This window comes from Mus caroli, unplaced genomic scaffold (genome assembly GCF_978045245.1).
Source record: "Mus caroli unplaced genomic scaffold, Mus_caroli_1 scaffold_20, whole genome shotgun sequence".
NCBI lineage: Eukaryota > Metazoa > Chordata > Mammalia > Rodentia > Muridae > Mus > Mus caroli.
In genome coordinates this window covers 50,098,774-50,110,409 of record NW_028227275.1, presented here as the reverse complement: position 1 = coordinate 50,110,409, position 11,636 = coordinate 50,098,774, and positions in this window count along the sequence as shown.

Genomic DNA, 11,636 nt, shown 5'->3' with positions numbered 1-11,636 from the left:
GGTTTTTGGTTATTCCAAATGAATTGGCAAATTGGTCTTTCTAACTCTATGATGAATTGTGGTGGAACTTTAATGTGGATTGCATTGAATCTGTAGATTGCTTTCGGCAAGATGGCCATTTTTACTATATTAACCCTGCCAGTCCATGAGCATGGGAGATTTTTTTTTATTCTTATTTTATTAGATATTTTCTTTATTTACATTTCAAATGCTATCCTGAAAGTTCTCTATACCCTCCCCTGACCCTATTTCCCTACCCACCAACTCCCACTTCTTGGCCCTGGCATTCCCCTGTACTAGGGCATATAAAGTTTGCAATACCAAGGGGCATCTCTTCCCTATGAGCATGGGAGATCTTTTAAGCTTCTGAGATCTTTTTAATTTCTTTCTTCAGAGTTTTAAAGTTCTTGTCATACAGATCTTTCACTGGCTTGAGATTAGAGTCACACCAAGATATTTTATATTATTTATGAGTATTGTGAAGGGGGTCATTTCCCTAATTTCTTTCTCATCCCATTTATCATATGAGAATATGAAGGCAACTGATTTATTTGATTTAATTTTATATCCAGCCACATTGCTGAAGTTGTTTATCAGGGGTCACAGCTCTGTGGTGAAATTTTTGGGGTCACTTAAGTATACAATCATATCATCTCCAAATACTAATTTTTGACTTCTTTCCTCCCAATTTGTATACATTTGACCTCTTTTTGTTGTCTAATTGCTCCAGCTAGAAGTTTGAGTACTATATTGAACAGATAGGAGGAGAATGGGCAGCCTTGTCAAGTCCCTGATTTTAGTGGGATTGCTTCAAATTTCTTTCCATTTAGTGTGATGTTGGCTACTGGGTTGCTTTTACTATGTTTAGGAATGGGACTTGACGGGAGGCTTTTGCCTCTAGATTGGCAGTAGCCATCTTGGTACCGGGACTCCAACGAACATAGTCTGCACAGGTGAGAGTGTACACCACAGAAGCTGACAGCTTCTGTGACCCGACAAAGCAACACAGCATTTGGGAACAGTCCTGTTTTGGGCCTTCATCTTCGGCCAGGAGGAGGTCCAAATGCCAGATATCTGTGCACCTTCCCTGTAAGAGGAGAGCTTGCCTGTAGAGAGTGCTCTGACCACTGAAACTCAGAGGAGAGAGTCTGTCTCCCAGGTCTGCTGATAGACGGTAATAGAATCACCAGAAGAACAATCTGTAAACAGAGACAACTATAACAACTAACTCCAGAGATTACCAGATGGCGAAAGGTAAACGTAATAATCTTACTAACAGAAACCAAGACCACTAACCATCAACAGAACCCAGCACTCCCACTTTGCCCAGTCCAGGGCACCCCAACACACCCGAAAAGCTAGACCCGGATCTAAAAGCATATCTCATGATGATGGTAGAGGACATCAAGAAGGACTTTAATAACACACATAAAGAAATACAGGAGAACACTGCTAAACAGGTAGAAGACATTAAAGAGGAAGCACAAAAATGCCTTAAAGAATTGCAGGAAAACCAGACCAAAGAGGTGATGGAATTGAATAAAACCATCCAAGACCTAAAAAGGGAAGTAGACACAATAAAGAAAACCCAAATTGAAGCAACACTGGAGATAGAAACCCTAGGAAAGAAATCTGGAACCATAGATGCGAGCATCAACAACAGAATACAAGAGATGGAAGAGAGAATCTCAGGTGCAGAATACTCCATAGAGAACATCGGCACGACAATCAAAGAAAATAAAAAATGAAAAAAGATCCTAACTCAAAACATCCAGGAAATCCAGGACACAATGAGAAGACCAAACCTACGGATAATAGGAGTAGATGAGAATGAAGATTTTCAACGGAAAGGACCGGCAAATATCTTCAACAAAATTATAGAAGAAAATTTCCCAAACCCAAAGAAAGAGATGCCCATAAATGTACAAGAAGCCTACAGAACTCCAAATAGACTGGACCAGAAAAGAAATTCCTCCTGACACATAATAATCAGAACAACAAATGCACTAAATAAAGATAGAATACTAAAAACATTAAGGGAAAAAGGTCAAGTAACATATAAAGGCAAGCCTATGGGATTATAGAAATCCTAGTGACATTAAGGTGACCTAACCAAGAAACACAAGCCAACAGCAGGTCTGTTTTAATCATTGACTCCATGGGAAATTTTAATGGGGGGAGAACCTGGAACCTCATTCCAGACATAAGTCCCACCAGATAAGGGCTTTCTCCCTGCTGCTTGAGGAGCCAGAGAACCTGGGAGAGTGGAAGGAGGCAGGCACAGAAGCTGCCCTTCTGTGGGCTCCTGAGCTTGGCCGAGCAGTTGGTGCCTTAGAGGCCAGGTCTCCCTGATGGACTGCTGTTGGCTCCTGGTTAAAGATAAGGCCCCGAGGCTCTGATACGTTTTATATTCTTTCTACTGAATGCGATGTTTGTGTCCTCACAAATGCAGATCAATAAACATAGTATTTAATAAAAAAAAAAAAAGAGAAACCCTGTCTTGAAAAACCAAAAAAAAAAAAAAAAATAAAAATAAAAATAAAGGCAAGCCTATCAGAATTACACCAGATTTTTCACCAGAGACTATGAAAGCCAGAAGGGTCTGAACAGATGTTATACAGACACTAAGAGAACACAAATTCCAGCCCAGGCTACTATACCCAGCCAAACTCTCAATTACCTTAGATGGAGAAACCAAAGTATTCCACGACAAAACCAAATTCACACATTATCTTTCCACGAATCCAGCCCTTCAAAGGATAATAACAGAAAAAAACCAATACTAGGACTGAGACCACGTCCTAGAAAAAGCAAGAAGGTAATCCCTCAATAAACCTAAAAGAAGACATCCACAGGAACAGAATGCCAACTTTAACAACAAAAATAATAGGAAGCAACAATTACTTTTCCTTAATATCTCTTAATATCAATGGCCTCAATTTCCCAATAAAAAGACATAGACTAACAGACTGGCTATACAAACAAGACCCAACATTTTGCTGCTTACCAGAAACTCATCTCAGAGAAAAAGATAGACACTACCTCAGAGTGAAAGGCTGGAAAACAATTTTCCAAGCAAATGGTATGAAGAAACAAGCTGGAGTAGCCATCCTAATATCCAATAAAATCGACTTCCAAACAAAGTCATCAAAAAAGACATGGAAGGGTACTTCATACTCATCAAAGGTAAAATCCTTCAAGAGGAACTATCAATTCTGAATATCTATGCTCCAAATACAAGGCAGCCACATTCATTAAAGAAACTTTAGTAAAGCTCAAAGAACACATTGCACCTCACACAATAATAGTGGGAGACTTCAACACACCACTTTCACCAATGGACAGATCATGGAAACAGAAACTAAACAGGGACACAGTGAAACTAACAGAAGTGATGAAACAAATGGATCTGACAGATATCTACAGAATATTTTATTCTAAAACAAAAGGATATACCTTCTTCTCAGCACCTCATGGTACCTTCTCCAAAATTGACCACATAATTGGTCACAAAACAAGCCTCAAAATATACAAAAATATTGAAATTGTCCCATACATCTTATCAGATCACCATGGACTAAGGGTGATCTTCAATAACAAAATAAATAATAGAAAGCCAACACTCATGTGGAAACTAAACAACACTCTTCTCAATGATACCTTGGTCAAGGAAGGAATAAAGAAAGAAATTAAGGACTTTTTGGAGTTTAATGAAAATGAAGCCACAACATACCAAAACATATGGGACACAATGAAAGCATTTCTAAGAGGAAAACTCATAGCTCTGAGTACCTCCAAAAAGAAACTAGAGAGAGAACACATTAGCAGGATTACAACACACCTAAAAGCTCTAGAACAAAAGGAAGCAAATTCACCCAAGAGGAGTAGAAGGCAGGAAATAATCAAACTCAGGGGTGAAGTCAACCAAGTGGAAACAAGAAGAACTATTTAAAGATTCAACCAATCAAGGAGCTGGTTCTTTTAGAAAATCAACAAGATAGATAAACACTTAGCTAGACTCACTAGAGGGCACAGGGAAAGTATTCTAATTAACAAAATCAGAAATGAAAAGTGAGACATAACAACAGATCCTGAAGAAATCCAAAACACCATCAGATCCTTCTACAAAAGGCTATACTCAACAAAACTGGAGAACCTGGATGAAATGGAAAAGTTTCTAGACAGATACCAGGTACCAAAGTTAAATCAAGATCAGGTTAATGATCTAAACAGTCCCATATCCCCTAAAGAAATAGAAGCAGTCATTAATAGTCTCCCAACCAAAAAAAGCCCAGAACCAGATGGGTTTAGTGCAGAGTTCTATCAGACCTTCAAAGAAGATCTAATCCCAGTTCTTCACAAACTATTCCACAAAATAGAAACAGAAGGTACTCTACCCAACTCATTATATGAAGCCACAATTACTCTGATACCTAAACCACAGAAAGACCAACAAAGATACAGAACTTCAGACCAATTTCCCTTATGAATATTGATGCAAAAATACTCAATAAAGTTCTCGCTAACCGAATCCAAAAACACATCATAACAATCATCCATCCTGACCAAGTAGGTTTCATCCCAGGGATGCAAGGATGGTTCAATATACGGAAATCCATCAACATAATCCAGTACATAAACAAACTCAAAGACAAAAACCACATGATCATCTCGTTAGATGCAGAGAAACATTTGACAAAATCCAACACCCATTCATGATAAAAGTCTTGGAAAGATCAGAAATTCAAGGCCCATACCTAAACATGATAAGAGCAATCTACAGCAAACCACTAGCCAACATCAAAGTAAATGGTGAGAAGCTGGAAGCAATCCCACTAAAATCAGGGACTAGACAAGGCTGTCCACTCTCTTCCTACCTATTCAACATTGTACTTGAAGTCCTAGCCAGAGCAATTAGACAACAAAAGGAGATCAAGGGGATACAATTTGGAAAGGAAGAAGTCAAAATATCACTTTTTGCAGATGATATGATAGTATGTATAAGTGACCCTAAAAATTCCACCAGAGAACTCCTAAGCCTGATAAACAGCTTCAATCAAGTAGCTGGATATAAAATTAACTCAAACAAGTCAATGGCCTTTCTGTACACAAAGGATAAACAGGCTGAGAAAGAAATTAGGGAAACAACACCTTTCTCAATAGTCACAAACAATATAAAATATCTTGCGTGACTCTAACTAAGGTCGTGAAAGATCTGTATGACCAGAACTTCAAGTCTCTGAAGAAATAAATTAAAGAAGATCTCAGAAGATGGAAAGATCTTCCATGCTCATGGATTGGCAGGATCAACATTGTAGAAATGGCTATCTTGCCAAAAGCAATCTACAGATTCAATGCAATCCCCATCAAAATTCCAACTCAATTCTTCAACGAATTAGAAAGAGCAATCTGCAAATTCATCTGGAACAACAAAAAACGTAGGATAGCAAAAACTCTTCTCAAGGATAAAAGAACCTCTGGTGGAATCACCATGCCTGACCTAAAGCTGTACTACAGAGCAATTGTGATAAAAACTGCATGGTGCTGGTATAACGACTGACAAGTGGACCAATGGAACAAAATTGAAGACCCTGAGATGAACCCACACACCTAGGGTCACTTGTTCTTTGACAAGGGAGCAAAAATCATCCAGTGGAAAACAAGACAGCATTTTCAACAAGTGATGCTGGCACAATTGGTGGTTATCATGTAGAAGAATGTGAATTGATCCATTTCTATCTCCTTGTACTAAGGTCAAATCTAAGTGGATTAAGGAACTCCCCATAAAACCAGAGACACTGAAACTTACAGAGGAGAAAGTAAGGAAAAGCCTTGAAGATATGGGTACAGGGGAAAAATTCCTGAATAGAACAGCAATGGCTTGTGCTGTAAGATCGAGAATCCATAAATGGGACCTCATAAAGTTGCAAAGCTTCTGCAAGGCAAAAGACACCATTAATAAGACAAAAAGACCACCAACAGATTGGGAAAGGATCTTTACCTATCCTAAATTAGATAGGGGACTAATATCCAATATATATAAAGAACTCAAGAAGGTGGACTCTAGAAAATCAAATAACCCCATTAAAAATGGGGCTCAGAACTGAACAAAGAATTCTCACCTGAGGAATACAAAATGGCAGAGAAGCACCTGAAAAACTGTTCAACATCCTTAATCATCAGGGAAATGCAAATCAAAACAACCCTGAGATTCCACCTCACACCACTCAGAATGGCTAAGATCAAAAATTCATTTGACAGCAGATGCTGGGGAGGATGTGGAGAAAGAGGAACACTCCTCCATTGTTGGTGGGATTGCAAGCTTGTACAACCACTCTGGAAATCAGTTTGGCGGTTCCTCAGAAAATTGTACATAATACTACCGGATGATCCAGCAATACCTCTCCTGGGCATATATCCAGAAGATGTCCCAACCGGTAAGAAGGACACATGCTCCACTATGTTCATAGCAGCCTTATTTATAATAGCCAGAAGCTGGAAAGAACCCAGATGCCCCTCAACAGTGGAATGGATACAGAAAATGTGGTTCATTTACACAATCGAGTACAACTCAAAAAGAATGAATTTATGAAATTCCTAGGCAAATGGATGGACCTGGAGGGCATCATCCTGAGTGAGGTAACACAATCACAAAGGAACTCACACAACATGTACTCACTGATAAGTGGATATTAGCCCCAAAACTTAGGATACCCAAGATATAAGATACAATTTGCTAAACGCATGAAACTCAGGAAGAACGAAGACCAAAGTGTGGACACTGTGCCCCTTCTTAAAATTGGGAATAAAACACCCATGGAAGGAGTTACAGAGACAAAGTTTGTAGCTGTGATGAAAGGATGGACCATCTAAAGACTGCCATATCCAGGGATTCATCCCATAATCAGCTTCCAAACGCTGACACCATTGCATACACTAGCAAGACTTTGCTGAAAGGACCCAGATATAGCTGTCTCTTGCTAGACAATGCCAGGGACTAGCAAACACAGAAGTGGATGCTCACAGTCAGCTATTGGATGGATCACAGTGCCCCCAATGGAGGAGCTAGAGAAAGTACCCAAGGAGCTAAAGGGATCTGCAACCCTACAGGTGGAGCAACATTATGAACTAACTTGTACCCCAGAGCTTTTGACTCTAGCTGCATATGTATTAAAAGATGGCCTAGTCAGCCATCACTGGAAAGAGAGGCCCATTGGACTTGCAAACTTTATATGCCCCAGTACAGGGGAACCTCAGGGCCAAAAAGTGGGAGTGGGTGGGTAGGGGAGTGGCGGGTGGAGTGTATGGGGGACTTTTGTGATAGCATTGGAAATGTAAATGAGGAAAATATGTAATAAAAATTATTAAACAAACAAATAAACAAACAAAAAAATGAATGGGCCTTGAATTCCTGATTTTTCCAAGACTTTTAACATGAAGGGGTGTTGGATTTTGTCAAATGTTTTCTCAGCATCTAATGAAATGATGATGTGTTTTTTTTTTCTTTGAGATTTTTTATATAGTGGATTACATTGATTGATTTCTTTATCTTGAACCGTCCCCACATCCCTGAGAAGAAGCCTAATTGATTGTGGTGAATGATTGTTTTGATGTGTTCTTGGATTTGGTATACAAGAATTTTATTGAGTATTTTTGCATCAAATTTATAAGGAAAAGTGTTCTGAAGTTCTCTTTCTTTGTTGGATCCTTGTGTGGTTTAAGTATAAGTGTAACTGTGGCTTCATAGAACAGATTAGGTAGTGTTCCTTCTGTCTCTATTTTGTGGAATGTTTGAAGAGGATTGGTGTTAGGTCTTCTTTGTAGGTTTGATAGAATTCTGCTATGAAACCATTTTGTCCTGGGCTTCTTTAACTGGGAGGCTTTTAATGACTGCTCCCATTTCTTTAGGAGTTATGGGACTGTTTAGATGGTTTATCTGATCCTGATTTAATTTTGGTACCTGGTATCTCTCTAGAAAATTATACATTTCATCCAGATTTTCCAGTTTTGTTGAGTATAGGCTTTTGTAGTAGGATATGATAATTTTTTAATTTCTTCAGTTTCTGTTGTTATATCTCCATTTTCATTTCTGATTTTGTTAATTTGGATATTGTGCCTGTGCCCTCTGGTTAGTCTGGCTAAGGGCTTATCTATCTTGTTAATTTTCTCAAAGAACCAGCTCTTGGTTTTGTTGATTCTTTGTTTAGTTCTCTTTGTTTCTACTTTGTTGATTTCAGCCTTGAGTTTATTTCCTGCCATCTACTCTTCTTGAGTGTATTTTCATCTTTTTGTTCTAGAGTTTTCAGATGTGCTCTTAAGCTGTCTCTGTATATTCTCTCCAGTTTCTTTTTGGAGGAACACAAAGGTATGTGTTTTCCTCTTAGCACTGCTTCCATTGTTCACATAAGTTTGGGTATGTTGTGCTTTCATTTTCATTAAATTCTAAATTTCTTTTATTCCTTCCCTGACCAAGTTATCATTGATAAGAGAGTTGTTCAGCTTCCCATGTTTATGTGGGATTTCTGTTGTTTTTGTTGTTGTTGAAGACCAGTCATAGTCTGTGGTGATCTGATAAGATGCATGGAATTATTTTAATCTTCTTGTATTTGTTGAGGCTTCTTTTGTGGTCTTTTATATAATCAGTTTTGGAGACGGTACCTTGAGGTGATGAGAACGTATATTCTTTTGTTTTAGGATGAAATGTTCTATAGATATCTGTTAAATTCATTTGTTTCGTAACTTGTTAGTTTCATTGTGTCTCTGTTTAGTTTCTGTTTCCATGATCTCTTCATTGGTGAGAGTGGAGTGTTGAAGTCTCCCACTAGTATTGTGTGAGGTGCAATGTGTGCTTTGAGCTTTAGTAAAGTTTCTTTTATGAATGTGTGTGCCTTTGCATTTGGAGCATAGATGTTCAGAATTGAGAGTTCATCTTGGTAGATTTTTCCTTTGATGAGTATGAAGTGTCCTTCCACATCTCTTTTGATAACTTTTGGTTGAAAGTCGATTTAAGTAGAATTATATTATATTATATTATAATTAGATTATATTAGAATGGCTATTCCAGCTTGTTCCTTAGGACCATTTACTTGGAAATTTTCTTTCCAGCTTTTAGTCTGAGGTAGTGACTTTCTTTGTCACTGAGATATGTTTCTTGTATGCAGCAAAATGCTGGGTCCTGTTTATATATTCAGTCTGTTAGTCTATGTCTTTGTATTAGGGAACTGAGCCTATTGATGTTATGAGATATTAAGGATGAGTGTTCATTGCTTCCTGTTATTTTTGATGTTAGAGGTGGAATTATATTTGTATGGCTATCTTCTCTTGGGTTTGTTTAACAAAGATTAATTTCTTGCTTTTTATTGGGTATAGTTTCCCTCCTTGTGCTATAGTTTTTTTTTTTTTATCTATTATCCTTTGTAGAGCTAGATTTGTAGAAAAATAGTTTAAATTTAGTTTTATCATGGAAAATCTTGATTTCTCCATCTATGGTAATTGAGAGTTTTGCTGGGTACAGTACCCTGGGTTGGCATTCATGTTTTCTTGGGGTCTGTATGATATCTGCCCAGAATCTTCTGGTTTTTAGAGTCTCTGTTGAGAAGTCTGGTATAATTCTAATTGATCTGCTTTTTTTTTTATGTTACTTGACCTTTTTCTTTTACAGCTTTAAGTATTCTTTGTTTTGTGCATTTGGTGTTTCGATTATTATGTGATGGGAGAAATTTCTTTTCTGCTCCAATCTATTTGGGGTTATGTTTGCTTCTTGTATGTTTATGGGCATCTCTTTCTTTAGATTAGGGAAGATTTATTCTATAATTTTGCTGAAGATATTTACTGGCCCTTTAAGTTGGAAATCTTCACTCTCTTCTATACCTATTATCCTTAGGTTTGGTCTTCTCATTGTGTCCTGGATTCCCTGGATGTTTTGGGTGAGGAGCTTTTTGCATTTTGCATTTCCTTTGCCTCTAGTGTCAATGTTTTCTATGGTATCTTCTGCACCTGAGATTCTCTCTTCTATCTCTTGTATTCTGTTGCATCTATGACTCCTGATCTCTTTCCTAGTCTTTCTATCTCCAACGTTGTCTTTGTGATTTCTTTATTGTTTCTATTTCCATCTTTAGATCCTGGATGGTTTTTTTCAATTCCTTCACCTGTCTGGCTGTGTTTTCCTATAATTATTTAAGGAATTTATATGTTTCCTCTTTAAATGCTTCTACCTGTTAACCTGTGTTCTCCTGTATTTCTTTAAGGGAGTTACTTATGTCCTTCTTAAACTCCTCTTTCATCCTATAAGATGTGATTTGAAATGAGAGTTTTACTTTTCTCTGTCTTGGGGTATCCAGGACTTACTGTGATGTAAGGACTGGGTTCTGGTGATGCCAAGTAGCCTTGGTTTCTGTTGCTTATGTTCTTGCACTTGCCTCATTCCATCTGGTCATCTCTAGTGTTAGTTGGTCTTGCTGTCTCTGACTGTAGCTTGTCCTTCCCATGAGCCTGTAAACCTGTGATCTTTGATGTGTCAACACTCCTAGGAGACCAGCTGTCTCCAGGCAGGATTTGGGTATGGAGAGCTGTGGTACAAAATTAGCTCTGGGGCCAGATGAAGACCAGAAGAATCCTGTCCCAGGCTGCTTCACAGTTCCTGTGTCCTAGGGGCTCCAGGTGGGTCTCATTTGGGCCAGGCATTGGAGACATAGTGGTGGTCTCTACTGTGATGTTAAGTGTGTCAGCACTCCTGGACAACCAGCTCTCTCCAAGTGGGATTTGAGTTTGGAGAGCTTTGGCATAGGGTTAACTCTGGGGCACAGATGTAAACCAGTACCAATACATTTTTTTTTTAAAATCAGTATTGCTCTGTAGTAAAGCTTGAGGTCAAGGATGGTGATTGCCCTGAAAGTTTATAGTTCAAGAGTCCTTTGAAAAAAAATTCTAACACCCTTTCCTGTTAACAGTATTAAAGAGATCAGGGAAACAATTCACATACCTAAAGATAATCAAAGCACAGCAAACCAACAGCCAACATCAAACTAAATGGAGAGAAGCTTAAAGCAACTCCACTAAAATCAGGGACAAGACAAGGTTGCCCATTTTTATTTATTTTTTTTTAATTAGTTATTTTCTTCATTTACATTTCAAATGCTATCCCAAAAGTCCCCCAGACCCTCCCCCCTCACACTCCCCTACCCACCCAAAGAACATTTGGCAGTAAAGCATTTTTCTGTTGCAGGACAATTAGAATTCCAGGCCCTTCTTTTTGTCCCAAGACATGCTCCTTTTGATCTGTTTGAAAACAGAAAGAAAAAGAACAACATCAAGTTGTATGTTCGCAGAGATTTTATCATGGACAACTTCGAGGAGTTAATCCTGGATTATCTGAATTTCATTAGAGGGGTAGTGGATTCTGAGGATCTCCCTCTAAATATTTCCCATGAAATGCTGCAACAAAGCAAAATTCTGAAAGTTATCAGAAAGAATTTGGTCAAGAAATGCTTAGAACTATTTTCTTAACTAGCAGAAGATAAAGAGAACTACAAAAAGTTTTATGAGCAGTTCTCAAAAAATATAAAGCTTGGAATTCACGAAGACTCTCAGAATCGGAAGAAGCTTTCAGAGCTGTTGCGGTATTACACATATGCTAC